Source organism: Kogia breviceps, chromosome 1 (assembly GCF_026419965.1).
Source record: "Kogia breviceps isolate mKogBre1 chromosome 1, mKogBre1 haplotype 1, whole genome shotgun sequence".
Classification (NCBI taxonomy): domain Eukaryota; kingdom Metazoa; phylum Chordata; class Mammalia; order Artiodactyla; family Physeteridae; genus Kogia; species Kogia breviceps.
The window spans coordinates 180,579,804-180,593,056 of NC_081310.1; the positions used below are offsets into that span (position 1 = coordinate 180,579,804).

The 13,253-nt window shown below is 36.8% G+C and overlaps 1 protein-coding gene across 7 annotated transcripts in view; it reads left to right on the plus strand.

Annotated features, from left to right (window-relative positions):
* The window catches only part of EYA3 (EYA transcriptional coactivator and phosphatase 3), a 107,588-nt gene that overhangs the window by 11,871 nt on the left and 82,464 nt on the right, over window positions 1–13,253 (plus strand). For 3 of the 7 annotated variants that reach the window (XM_067013788.1, XM_067013809.1, XM_059036203.2), the window contains exon 2: window positions 10,706–10,752. The exons of the other annotated variants lie outside the window; for them this stretch is intronic. The gene's annotated coding sequence lies outside the window, so the exon portion shown is untranslated. The remainder of the gene's footprint in view (window positions 1–10,705; window positions 10,753–13,253) is intronic. 7 annotated transcript variants of the gene reach the window in all.

The following is a 13,253-nucleotide window of genomic DNA, read 5'->3' on the forward strand; positions in this document are numbered from 1 at the left end:
AAACAGTGAGATTGGATTGATAGAGAAACTAGGAGAAGAAATCACATCGGAAAGTATATGTAGAAGTTTCAGAAATATACCAGACTCCAAGTAAGTGAATATGAAGAACAGAAGAGTGCCTGGAGCATTCATCAGTTTCCCCACCCTTGCTCTGTTTTGAGCTTCTGGTGTTTGTCCCCTGGATAAAGCCCAGAGAAATGCTTTCCAAACATATGGAACAATCTGCCTGGGGAGGGCTTTCCTTATAGTCTCTTCTCCCCGTGGCATTTAGTATATATAAATCAAATCATGTCATTATCTTGCTTGAAGCACCCATTACCTCCCCAAACTGCTTATCATGTGTTACAAGGCTGTGTGTGATCTGGGCCTTGCCTGCTTCTCAGGACTCATTTCCTACCACTTATTCACTTACTAACATCAGCCTTTTTGCTATTTCTCAAACATATCAGGATGTTTTCCTTTTAGTTTCTTTACACTTGTTTCCTTCTGAAGGCCCCCTTTTACATCTTTGTATAGTTTTCTACTTTTGATTATTCACATCTTTGCTGAAATGTTGTTACCACCTCAGAGAAATTATCACCAAATCTGAAATAGCTCCCCTGTAGTCATGCTCTACTCCTTCCTTTGTTTTATTTATTTATTTATTATATTTTTGGTAACAGCTTTATTGAGATATAATTCACATACCATACAATTTACCTATTTAAAGTATATAATTCATTGGTTTTGACTACATTTACATTGTGAAACCATCACCACAACCAATTTTATTTTATTTATTTTTTGAATTTTATTTTATTTTTTTATACAGCAGGTTCTTATTAGTTATCTATTTTATACATATTAGTGTATATATGTCAATTCCAATCTCCCAATACATCACACCACCACCACGCCGCCACTTTCCCCTGTTGTTGTCCATATGTTTGTTCTCTACATCTCTGTCTCTCTTTCTGCCCTGCAAAGTGGTTCATCTGTACCATTTTTCTAGGTTCCACATATATGCATTAATATACGATATTTGTTTTTTCTTTCTGACTTACTTGACCGTATGACAGTCTATAGATCCATCCACGTCTCTACAAATGACCGAATTTCGTTCCTTTTTATGGTTGAGTAATATTCCATTGTATATATGTACCACATCTTCTATATCCATTCGTCTGTTGATGGGCATTTAGGTTGCTTCCATGACCTAGCTATTGTAAATAGTGCTGCAGTGAACATTGGGGTGCATGTGTCTTTTTGAATTATGGTTTTCTCTGGGTATATGCCCAGTAGTAGGATTGCTGGGTCGTATGGTAATTCTATTTTTAGTTTTTGAAGGAACCTCCATACTGTTCTCCATAGTGGCTGTATCAATTTACATTCCCATGAACAGTGCAAGAGGGTTCCCTTTTCTCCACACCCTCTCCAGCATTTGTTGTTTGTAGATTTGCCCATTCTAACTGGTGTGAGGTGATACCTCATTGTAGTTTTGATTTGCATTTCTCTAATACTTAGTGATGTTGAGCAGCTTTTCATGTGCTTCTTGGCCATCTGTATGTCTTCTTTGGAGAAATGTCTATTTAGGTCTTTTGCTCATTTTTGGATTGGGTGGTTTTTTTTTTTTGATACTGAGCTGTATGAGCTGCTTGTAAATTTTGGAGATTAATCCTTTGTCAGTTGCTTAATTTGCAAAAATTTTCTGCCATTCTGAGGGTTGTCTTTTCATCTTGTTTATGTTTTCCTTTGCTGTGCAAAAGCTTTTAAGTTTCATTAGGTCCCATTTGTTTATTTTTGTTTTCATTTCCATTCCTCTAAGAGGTGGGTCAAAAACGATCTTCCTGTGATTTATGTTATAGAGTGTTCTGCCTATGTTTTCCTCCTAAGAGTTTTATAAAGTGTCTGGCCTTATGTTTAGGTCTTTAATCCATTTTCAATTTATTTTTGTGTATGGTGTTAGGGAGTGTTCTAATTTCATTCTTCTACATGTAGCTGTCCAGTTTCCCAGCACCACTTATTGAAGAGACTGTCTTTTCTCCATTGTATATCTTTGCCTCCTTTGTCATAGTTTAGTTGACCATAGGTGTGTGGGTTTATCTCTGGACTATCTATCCTGTTCCACTTATCTGTATTTCTGTTTTTGTGCCAGTACCACATTGTCTTGATTACTGTAGCTTTGTAGTATGGTCTGAAGTCAGGGAGTCTGATTCCTCCAGCTCTGTTTTTTTCGCTCAAGACTGCTTTGGCTGTTCAGGGTCTTTTGTGTCTCCGTACAAATTTTAAGATTTTTTTTCTTCTGGTTCTGTAAAAAATGCCATTGGTAATTTGATAGGGATTGCATTGAATCTGTAGATTGCTTTGGGTTGTATAGTCATTTTCACAATATTGATTGTTCCAATCCAAGAACATGGTATATTTCTCCATCTGTGTGTATCATCTTTAATTTCTTTCATCAGTGTCTTGTAGTTTTCTGCATACAGGTCTTTTGCCTCCCTAGGTAGGTTTATTCCTAGGTATTTTATTCTTTTTGCTGCAATGGTAAATGGGAGTATTTCCTTAATTTCTCTTTCAGACTTTTCATCATTAATGTATAGGAATGCAAGAGATTTCTGTGCATTAATTTTATATCCTGCAACTTTACCAAATTCATTGATGAGCTCTAGTAGTTTTCTGGTGGCATCTTTAGGATTCTCTATGTATAGTATCATGTCATCTGCAAACAGTGACACTTTGACTTCTTCTTTTCTGATTTGGATTCCTTTTATTTCTTTTTCTTCTCTGATTGCCTTGGTTAGGACTTGAAAAACTTTGTTGAATAATAGTGGTGAGAATGGACATCCTTGTCTTGTTCCTGATCTTAGAGGAAATACTTTCAGTGTTTCACCATTGAGAATGATGTGTGCTGTGTGTTTGTTGTATACAGCCTTTATTATGTTGAGGTCGGTTCCCTCTATGCCCACTCTCTGGAGAGTTTTTATCATAAACGAGTGTTGAATTTTGTCAGAAGCTTTTTCTGCATCTGTTGAGATGATCATATGGTTTTTATTCTTCAATTTGTTAATGTGGTGTATCACATTGATTAATTTGCATATATTGAAGAATGCTTGCATCCCTGGGATAAATCCCACTTGATCACAGTGTATGATCCTTTTAATGTGTTGTTGGACTCTGTTTGCTAGTATTTTGTTGAGGATTTTTGCATCTATATTGAAGAGTGATATTGGTCTGTAATTTTCTTTTTTTGTAGTATCTTTTTCTGGTTTTGGTATCAGGGTGATGATGGCCTCATAGAATGAGTTTGGGAGTGTTCCTTCCTCTGCAGTATTTTGGAAGAGTTTGACAAGGATGGGTGTTAACTCTTCTCTAAATGTTCGATAGAATTCACCTGTGAAGCCATCTGGTCCTGGACTATTGTTTGTTGGAAAATTTTAAATCACAGTTTCAATATCATTACCTGTGATTGGTCTCATCACATTTTCTGTTTCTTCCTGGTTCAGTCTTGCAAGGTTACACCTTTCTGAGAGCTTGTGCATTTCTTCCAGGTTGTCCATTTTATTGGCACAGAGTTGCTTGTAGTAGTCTCTTAGGATGCTTTGTATTTCTGTGGTGTCCTTTATAACTTCTCCTTTTTCATTTCTAATTTCATTGATTTTAGTCCTCTCTCTCTTTTTCTTGATGAGTCTGGCTAAAGGTTTATCAGTTTTGTTTATCTTCTCTAAAACCCAGCTTTTATTTTATTGATCTTTGCTATTTTATTTGTTTCTATTTCATTTATTTCTGCTCTGACCTTTTTGATTTCTTTCCTTCTACTAACTTTGGGTTTTGTTTGTTCTTCTTTCTCTCGTTCCTTTAGGTGTAAACTTAGATTGTTTATTTGAGATTTCTCTTGTTTCTTGAGGTAGGCTTCTATTGCTATAAACTTCCCCCTTAGAACTGCTTTTGCTGCATCCCATAGGTTATGGGTTTTCGTGTTTTCGTTGTAATTTGTCTCTAGGTATTTTTTGATTTCCTCTTTGATTTCTTCCATGATCTCTTGGTTACTTAATAACGTATGGTGTAGCCTCCATGTGTTTGTGTTTTTTATGTTTTTTCCCTATAATTGATTTCTAATCTCATAGCTTTGTGGTTGGTAAAGATGCTTGATATGATTTCAATTTTGTTAAAGTTACCGAGGCTTGATTTGTGGTGCAAGATGTGATCTCTTCTGGAGAATGTTCCGTGCACACTTGAGAAGAAAGTGTAATCTGCTATTTTCGGATGGAAGGTCCTATAGATATCAGTTATACCTATCACGTCTATTGTATCATTTAAAGCTTGTGTTTCCTTATTAATTTTCTGTCTGGATAATCTGTCCATTGGTGTAAGTGAGGTGTTAAAGTCCCCCACTATTATTGTGTTACTGTTGATTTCCTCTTTCATAGCTGTTAGCAGTTGCCTTATGAATTGAGATGCTCCTGTGTTGGGTGCATATATATTTTAAATTGTCATATCTTATTCTTGGATTGATCCCTTGATCATTATATAGTGAGTGTCCTTCCTTGTCTCTTATAACATTCTTTATTTTAAAGTCTATTTGATATGAGTATTGCTACTCCAGCTTTCTTTTGATTTCCATTTGCATGGAATATCTTTTTCCATCCCTTCACTTTCAGTCTGTATGTGTCCCTAGGTATGAAGTGGGTCTCTTGTAGATAGCATATATATGGGCCTTGTTTTTGTATCCATTCAGCAAGCCTGTGTCTTTTGGTTGGAATATTTAATCCATTCACTTTTAAGGTAATTATTGATATGTATGTTCCTAGTACCATTTTCTTAATTGTTTTGGGTTTGTTTTTGTAGGTCCTTTTCTTCCTTTGTGTTTCCCACTTAGAGAAGTTCCTTTAGCATTTATTGTAGAGCTGGTTTGGTGGTGCTGAATTCTCTTAGCTTTTGCTTATCTGTAAAGCTTTTGATTTCTCCATCGAATCTGAATGAGATCCTTGCTGGGTAGAGTAATCTTGGTTGTAGGTTTGTCCCTTTCATCACTTTAAATATATCCTGCCACTCCCTTCTGGCTTGTAGATTTTCTGCTGAGAAATCAGCTGTTAACCTTATGGGAGTTCCCTTGTATGTTATTTGTTGTTTTTCCCTTGCTGCTTTCAGTAATTTTTTTTGTCTTCAATTTTTTGTCAATTTGATTACTATGTGCATCGGCGTGTTTATCCTTGGGTTTATCCTGCCTGGGACTCTCTGCGCTTCCTGCACTTGGGTGGCTATTTCCTTTCCCATGTTAGGGAAGTTTTTGAATGTAATCTCTTCAAATATTTTCTCAGGTCCTTTCTCTCTCTCCTCCTTCTGGGACCCCTATAGTGCAAATGTTGTTGCATTTAATGTTGTGCCAGAGGTCTCTTAGGCTGTCTGCATTTCTTTTCATTCTTTTTTCTTTATTCTATTTGCTGCTGTGAATTCTACCATTCTGTCTTCCAGGTCACTTATCTGTTCTTCTGCCTCAATTATTCTGCTATTGATTCCTTCTAGTGTATTTTTCATTTCAGTTATTATATTGTTCATCTCTGTTTGTTTGTTCTTTAATTCTTCTAGGTGTTTGTTCTTTAATTCTTCTAAGTCTTTGTTAAATGTTTCTTGCATCTTCTCGATCTTTGTCTCCCTTCTTTTTCCGAGGTCCTGGATCATCTTGACTGTCATTATTCTGAATTCTTATTCTGGAAGGTTGCCTATCTCCACTTTATTTAGTTGTTTTTTTGAGGTTTTATCTTGTTCCTTCATCTGGTACAGGGTCCTCTGCCTTTTCATTTTGTCTGTCTTTCTGTGAATGTGGTTTTTGTTCCACAGGCTGCAGAATTGTAGTTCTTCTTGCTTCTGCTGTCTGCCCTCTTGTGGATGAGGCTATCTGAGAGTCTTGTGCAAGCTTACTGATGGGAAGGACTCCTTCCTTTGTTTTACTTTCCAAAATATTACTTTGGGGACCTCCCTGTTGTTTCAGTGGTTAAGACTTCGCCTTCCAATTCAGGGGGCATAGGTTTGATCTCTGGTCAGGGAGCTAAGATACCATGTGCCTTGCAGCCAAAAAACCAAAACATAAAACAGAAACAATATTGCAACAAACTCAGTAAAAGACTTTAAAAGTGGTCCACATCAAGAAAAACGATCTAAAAAGAAAAGTATTATTACTTTGTGAAATTATATTACCTTATGTATTTGTTTGTCTTCCTGTTAGAATATAAGTTCCTTGAGGCTGGGGACTTTGTGTTCATCACTGAATTCCCAGTATCTGAACTAGTGCCTGGCACGTATTAGGCACTCAATAAATATTTTGTAAGTGAATGAATGAATTTTGAGGGTAGAGAAAGAAGCAAGCACAGCCTGAAGCAACTATAGACTTCCACCCAAAAGCAGCGGAAGCAAAAAGCAAAGTGAGTAGCTAACTAACAGAGTGTTTCTCCCCCAGATAAAGCTATGATAGCTACTCTCTAAAGTTAGAGTCGTGGCATGGGAGACTAGATATATCCGTAGTAATTTATGTGATATTCAGAAGAGGAAGGAATTCATATCCAGAAAGCAGGTGACCTGCATACACTGCCTAACTGCATATTTCACCCCTCTTCCATAGTTACTAGAAGTGGATATATATAAGTAGATCCTGCAAATAATAATATACGAACGAAGATTCTCACCCACTCTGAGGATACACTGTTTAGTTGAAATTCCTGGGGCTTCCCTGGTGGCACAGTGGTTAAGAATCCGCCTGCCAATGCAGGGGACATGGGTTCGAGCCCTGGTCCAGGAAGATCTCACATGCCTTCGAGCAACTAAGCCTGTGCACCACAACTACTGAGCCTGTGCTCTAGAGCCCGTGAGCCACAACTACTGAAGCCCATGTGCCACAGCTACTGAAGGCTGCACGCCTTGAGCCCATGCTTTGCAACAAGAGAAGCCTCCTCAATGAGAACCTTGCACACTGCTATGGAGAGTAGCCCACACTCGCCACCACTAGAGAGAGCCTGCACACAGCAGTGAAGAACCAATGCAGCCAAAAATAAATAAATAAATTTATTTTTTTTAAAAAAAAGAAAAGAAATTCCTAATTAAAAATATGAGCTACTAACCTAGACTTATTGGCCATTTAAGGAAAATTAATTCTATGAAAGAGAGGTACAAAATGCTTCCAACACTAAAGAAAATAGTGAATAGTATAAACTGAAGGAGATTTTAAAGATAAGCATCGTTAGTAATTTCAGAGGAAATGAAAAAGGAAATAAATGTAAATATTGAAATTTTAAGAATCAGAAAGTGTGAATAGCAAATTAATAAGTATAAAGATTGAGCTGAATTGAAATGCAAAGGATGTCAACAATAAGAACCTCTGAAAATTCTCCTTCATAAAAGCAGTGAGAATACTGGCAAAAATAGTCAGAATCAACTGTTTCAGGACTCTGAAAATTAACTACAGGCTTGCAGCAATCTGAACACTTATTCAAGAAAAATGGCTGAATCTCAGCAAAAACGGTGAACTTTGTATAGCATTTTAGCTTGCATTGTTCCCATTCTCCTCTCTCCAGCTCCATAGTAGCCTTGGAAACCAGCAGCCCCCAGTCATGGTGAAAACTAGCAACCTGGAAGCCACTGGAAGGGGCAGAACAAGATTGGAGCTCCTTCACAGCCCTGTTCCCAGAAAACTGTCATTATTTGACCTGTCAGGTGGTTCCTTGAAAGACCTCATTCTCAAGACTATATTTGACCTGACTGGAGCTCACCCTGTACAAATAGCCTTTCCCCTCTCAGGGTGTTCATTTAAAACAATTAGAGGCAGTTATTGAACATCATAAATTCAGTACTAGAAAACAGATTCAACAGTACATTAAAATAATATTCTACAATGCCAGAGTTTCATCTCTGAACCAAATGCATATGTGGTTCAATATTAGGAAATCTTGTAATATGCTATATTAATAGTCAAGAGAAAAACCAGATGGTCGTTTATTTGGATGCCAAAAAAGCACTTGACCAATGTCATGCTTAGTAGTGGTATGCTATATGTATTTTTATTAATGTGAGGAACAAGAAAAGGATGCCCAACAATTAGCACTGTTACTTAATATTATAGTGGAGGTGTAAGCCAATATCATTAGGTAAGAAGAAGAAATAAAGAAGTTAATATTGGGGAAAGAGGAGCTATTTTTATGCAGGTGGGGAAAATATATATGTGAACCTCAAGAATCAACATTGTTAGAAGCAATAAGAGACTTTGGTAACGTTTACAAAATTAATGTACCAATATCAAAAACTATCCTATATATAAAAAATAACTTCTTCAGAAATGAAAAATATAACAAACGAAAAGATAAAATGCCAACATAAGGAAACTTAGAGGGGCTTCCTTGGTGGCGCAGTGGTTGAGAGTCCGCCTGCCGATGCAGGGGACACAGCTTCGTGCCCCGGTCCGGGAGGATCCCACATGCCGCGGAGCGGCTGGGCCTGTGAGCCATGGCCGCTGAGCCCACACGTCCGGAGCCTGTGCCTCACAACGGGAGAGGCCACAGCAGTGAGAGGCCCGCATACTGCAGAAAAAAATAAGAAATAAAAATAAACGTAGAGGATCTGCTGAGAGACATTTTAAAAAAAAGATTAAGTAACTGGAAATACATACTGTGCTATTAGATAGGAGCTCACAATATTGTAAACTCATCATTTCCCCCTAAATTAATTTATGTGTTAAATGCAATTTAAATTAAAATATAATTTTTTAAAAAAACTTTGATGACATTACCTTGAAGTTTGTTTGGAAAGCATACACTTTTCTTTTAGTGATTAAGTTTAATTTGTGTGTCATCCTTTTTGAGTTGCATTCAGAGGAGATTCCAGAGTTTGAGATTGCTGGCCTCTGTAGATTTGATCCTCTCATTTTAGACCAACCAGAAAATAATAGCCTCTGGGAAAATTGTTTCAATTAAGACTCTTTATCAAGAAAAAGAGTAAGTTCCTAAAATTTACTCTTCTTGTTTACTTTGTTGCTTGAAGTTAGCATTAACAGCTTTTATTGGTTAAATTAATGAAGCCTTTAATTTTTACTCTGTCTGATATATTCATTTTAGTGTTTAGTTAAATGGTATTTTCAACACTGAGATAAATTTTTGAAAGCAGCCAAAACACACTAATTTTGATTTCTTTCAGAATATGTCTTAAAACACCTGGCATATTCTACCCTCTATTTTATTTTAGTGTTTTTCTTCTGGTTTCAGATATTCTATGAATATTTTATGTTGAGAAAGAATTCTAGGGCTCTATTCAAGAAAAACAAAAACGGAAGCTCCAAAGAAAGAAGTATATGCCCCCTCCAAAAAGAGGTATTTGCTTAGTTAGAAAAGTCATGTTTTTCTAATGACAAACTTTTTTGATTATCCAGTATCATTCTATAATCCGTTTATTAATGTTCTTAATACAGTGCTTAGCACAGTGTTACAAAAATTTAAGTTAAATGTTTAGTAATGTTTTTATGAAGAAGCATAGTACTTTATAGATATCACAAAATGACTTCATGAAAGAAATACAAAATAGGAACTTCAGTCAAAATAGATGAACGTCAATCTTGAGGCACAGTGTGCCTAAGAAAATTATTCAAGACCAGCTGGAAAGGAGGACTTGTATATCTTTCAGGTTTAGCTCTAGCAGTATTTTTTTTCCCCAAGTAGAACATATCAAATAGTCCAGTACAGTGACTATATGCTGATTTTAAATGCTATCTTACAGCTACTAATACTTGTTTGTTCTTAAGGCATTAGACAGATCACTAAGGTGTCTCAAGATCCATGAAACACCTGGGACCATAAGTTTTACTATGTTACCTGGAAATTTCTTCAACTATAAATTTAGGATTTGACCCAGAGTGAAAGCAGGAAAATGCTAATTTTGTAATGTGACAGTTCTGTTAGGCAAACTGTCCAATTATTTGGAAAGCTTTTTATTCTTCTTAATGTTTGGAAGCATTTTTGCAACTGTATGTATAATCGTGTTCTGTTGTCTTATTTACATACTTTTCTTCATTTCCTACCTTTGTTTTCAGCTTATGTGTTTCATTCAGTGGCCAGATGGCCAACAAACCTAAGCTGAGAGGTAATAGCAAAAATGAATGAAAAACAAAATAAACTTCTTTACAAACAGTATTAGTTTCCTGTGGGTGCCATAATAAATTGCCACAAATTTGGAGGCTTAAAACAACAGAAATTTATCCTCACAGTTCTGGAGGCCAGAGGCCTAAAATCATGGTGTTGGCAGGTTTGCACTCCCTCCATAGGCTCTAGGGGTAGAATCCATTCCTTGCCTATTCCAGCTTCTAGTGGCTGCTGGCATTCTTTGACCATATCACTCCAGTCTCTGCCTCCATATTTATATTGCCTTCTCCTCCGTGTATGTGTGTGGGTGTTAAATTTCTCTCTGCCTTTCTCTTAAGATGGCATTTATGGCCTACCCAGATAATCTGGGATAATCTCATCTCAGCATCCTTAAATACATCTGCAAAGACTCTTTATTACAAATAAGGTAACATTTATGGGTTCTGGGGATTAGGATGTGGACCCATCTTTGGCCGGAAATGTTTCATGATAGCTGTGTATATTTGTGTTTGGGGAAGGTGATTTCATACTTGATCTCTCTCTCTCCCCGCACCCTCCCTCCTTCCCTCCCTCCCTCCCTCTTTTCCTTCCTTCCCTCCTTCCTTTCTCAGCCTATTAAGGGACAGAAACTTAAGGTCTCCTAACTCCTCACCTCTAAGTAAGTAGTGTGTGTGTTGTGATCCCTTGTCATGTATGTGATATTAAGATTTGATTTAAAGCATATCAGTCCTTTCTTTTATTTGAAGGGAACTTTTCACTTAACACAGACTTCAAAATGATGTTCTTCAAATCAGTTAATAAAACCTTGTAAAGAATTAAAGACTTAGGCATTCCTGGTGAGAAATGAGAAAAGTGAAGATTTGAATTTTTTGTTCCTCTAAATATATCGAAGGTTCTTAATGAACTGGTTTTAAGTAGATATTTAGAGGAATCAAGAGCCTAGAAATTGTACTTTGTTGAACAAACATTTATTGATTGCCTGCTGTGTGCTCTCAGATACTAAAAAGAAGGCGGTCTCTGCCATTGTGGAATTTAGGATCAAGATTCCACAGGAATCTTAGGACCAAAGGAAAATGAGTAGTTTTGACAGAATTGTTAACTGTCAGATTTACAGAACACAGTAGGGGTCAGAGAAGTAGTTTTGAAGAATTCTTAATTATTAATTAATAATGAAGCAGAGAACTCTTTCACTAATAACTTTGAGGTTTTGGTAGGTTAAGAGATATTTTGTTTTTCCAAAACCATGATACTCATCTCTGACTAGAAATGGTAAAATAACTTATTTTTATATCCCGTATAATTAAAATTACCTGTTTCATTAACAATAGATCGAAGTTTGTGTCTTGTAAATTAAAGACTTATGGCTATAAAGATAAATCAAATTGTTATTTTTGCTAGATTGTACAAGAAATTAAAAAGTAGCTTAAAAAAAGAATCTTTTTAGGATTTTTAGACAGTCCTTAAAGTACCAGTTAACAACAGTGAAAAAGAAGTTTTGAGTTTATAAATTTAAAACATTTTAAAACTTTTAAGAGTATGACCATGAGGTCAAACTAATGTAATAGAATAGTTAGAGATTTAATGAAAGAAAAGGAATAAATAGCTTAAGTTAATATTAGGAATGTAATTTTAAAAGGGAGGGTCATGTGCTCAATTCTATCTATCTATCTATCTATCTATCTATCTATCTATCTATCTATCTATCTATCTATCTATATGCTTTTGGCTGCGTTGGGTCTTCATTGCTGCACGTGGGCTTTCTCTAGTAGTGGCGAGAGGGGCCTACTCTGTTGTGGTGTGCGGGCTTCTCATCGTGGTGGCTTCGCTTGTCGCGGAGCACGGGCTCTAGGCATGCGGGCTTCAGTAGTTGTGGCACGCAGGTTCAGTAGTTGTGGCTCGTGGGCTCTACAGCTCAGGCTCAGTAGTTGTGGCGCACGGGCCTAATTGCTCCGCGGTATGTGGGATCTTCCTGGACCAGGGCTCGAAACCATGTCCCCTGCATTGGCAGGCGGATTCTTAACCACTGCATCAACAGGGAAGCCCTGCTTTTGATTTTTATTAAACTATTTAAGGTATTATTATTATGCTGTAATTAATGTAAAATCTTACTTTTTAAATGAGCTTGTGTGGAAATAGGTTGCAGTTTCATTTAATATCGAATATAGAATTACAGCTTAGATAAATTATTCTCCACATGTTGGTTGTTTCTAATATTTCATTACTGTGAACAAGAAACTTACTCAATTTCTAAAATAGAGTTAGCTTTTTACTCCTCTATTTAATTTTCGGGGGGAAATCCAAGAAAAATTGTTCAGGCCATGGGCAATTTTATGACCTCTTTTATACTCTAACCAGAGAACAGTCTGAAGATACATACAATTTTACAGCAGTGCCTGAATATTTCTTTTCTTCTTAAGTCCCACATAACTTTAGGTTTTATGGTTTAGATTTATTTTTAGTAATTTAATAAGTGTGAAGTGGTATCTTAAAAATATTAAAATTTATTCAGTTAGTAGTGAGAATCTTTTTTCCAAAGTGCCAATTTGATCTTGGTTGTTACTTAAACTGTTTATATCCTTTGGTGGATGTGTATGTTAGTCATCATTTGCTGCATAACAGATGAGCAGTAAATGTTGAACTGGTTGGGTTTATTTTTTATTTTTAAAATTTATTTTTATTTTATTTATTTATTTTTGGCTGTGTTGGGTCTTTGTTGTTGCACGCAGGTTTCCTCTAGTTGCAGCAGGCGGGGGCTACTCTTCGTTGTGGTGTGTGGGCTTTTCATTGCAGTGGCTTCTCTTGTTGCGGAGTATGGGCTCTAGGCTCATGGGCTTCGATAGTTGCAGCACACGGGGTCAGTAATTGTGGCTCATGGGCTTAGTTGCTCTGTGGCATGTGGGATCTTCCTGGACCAGGGCTCGAACCTGTGTCCCATGCATTGGCAGGCGGATTCTTTTTTTAAAAATTTTTATTTATCTTTATTTTCGGCTGCGTTGGGTCTTCGTTGCTGTGCGTGGGCTTTCTCTAGTTGCGGCAAGTGGGGGCTACTCTTTGTTGCGGTGTGTGGGCTTCTCATTGAAGTGGCTTCTCTTGTTGCGGAGCATAGGCTCTGGGCACACAGGCTTCAATAGTTGTGGTTTGCGGGCTCTAGAGCGCAGG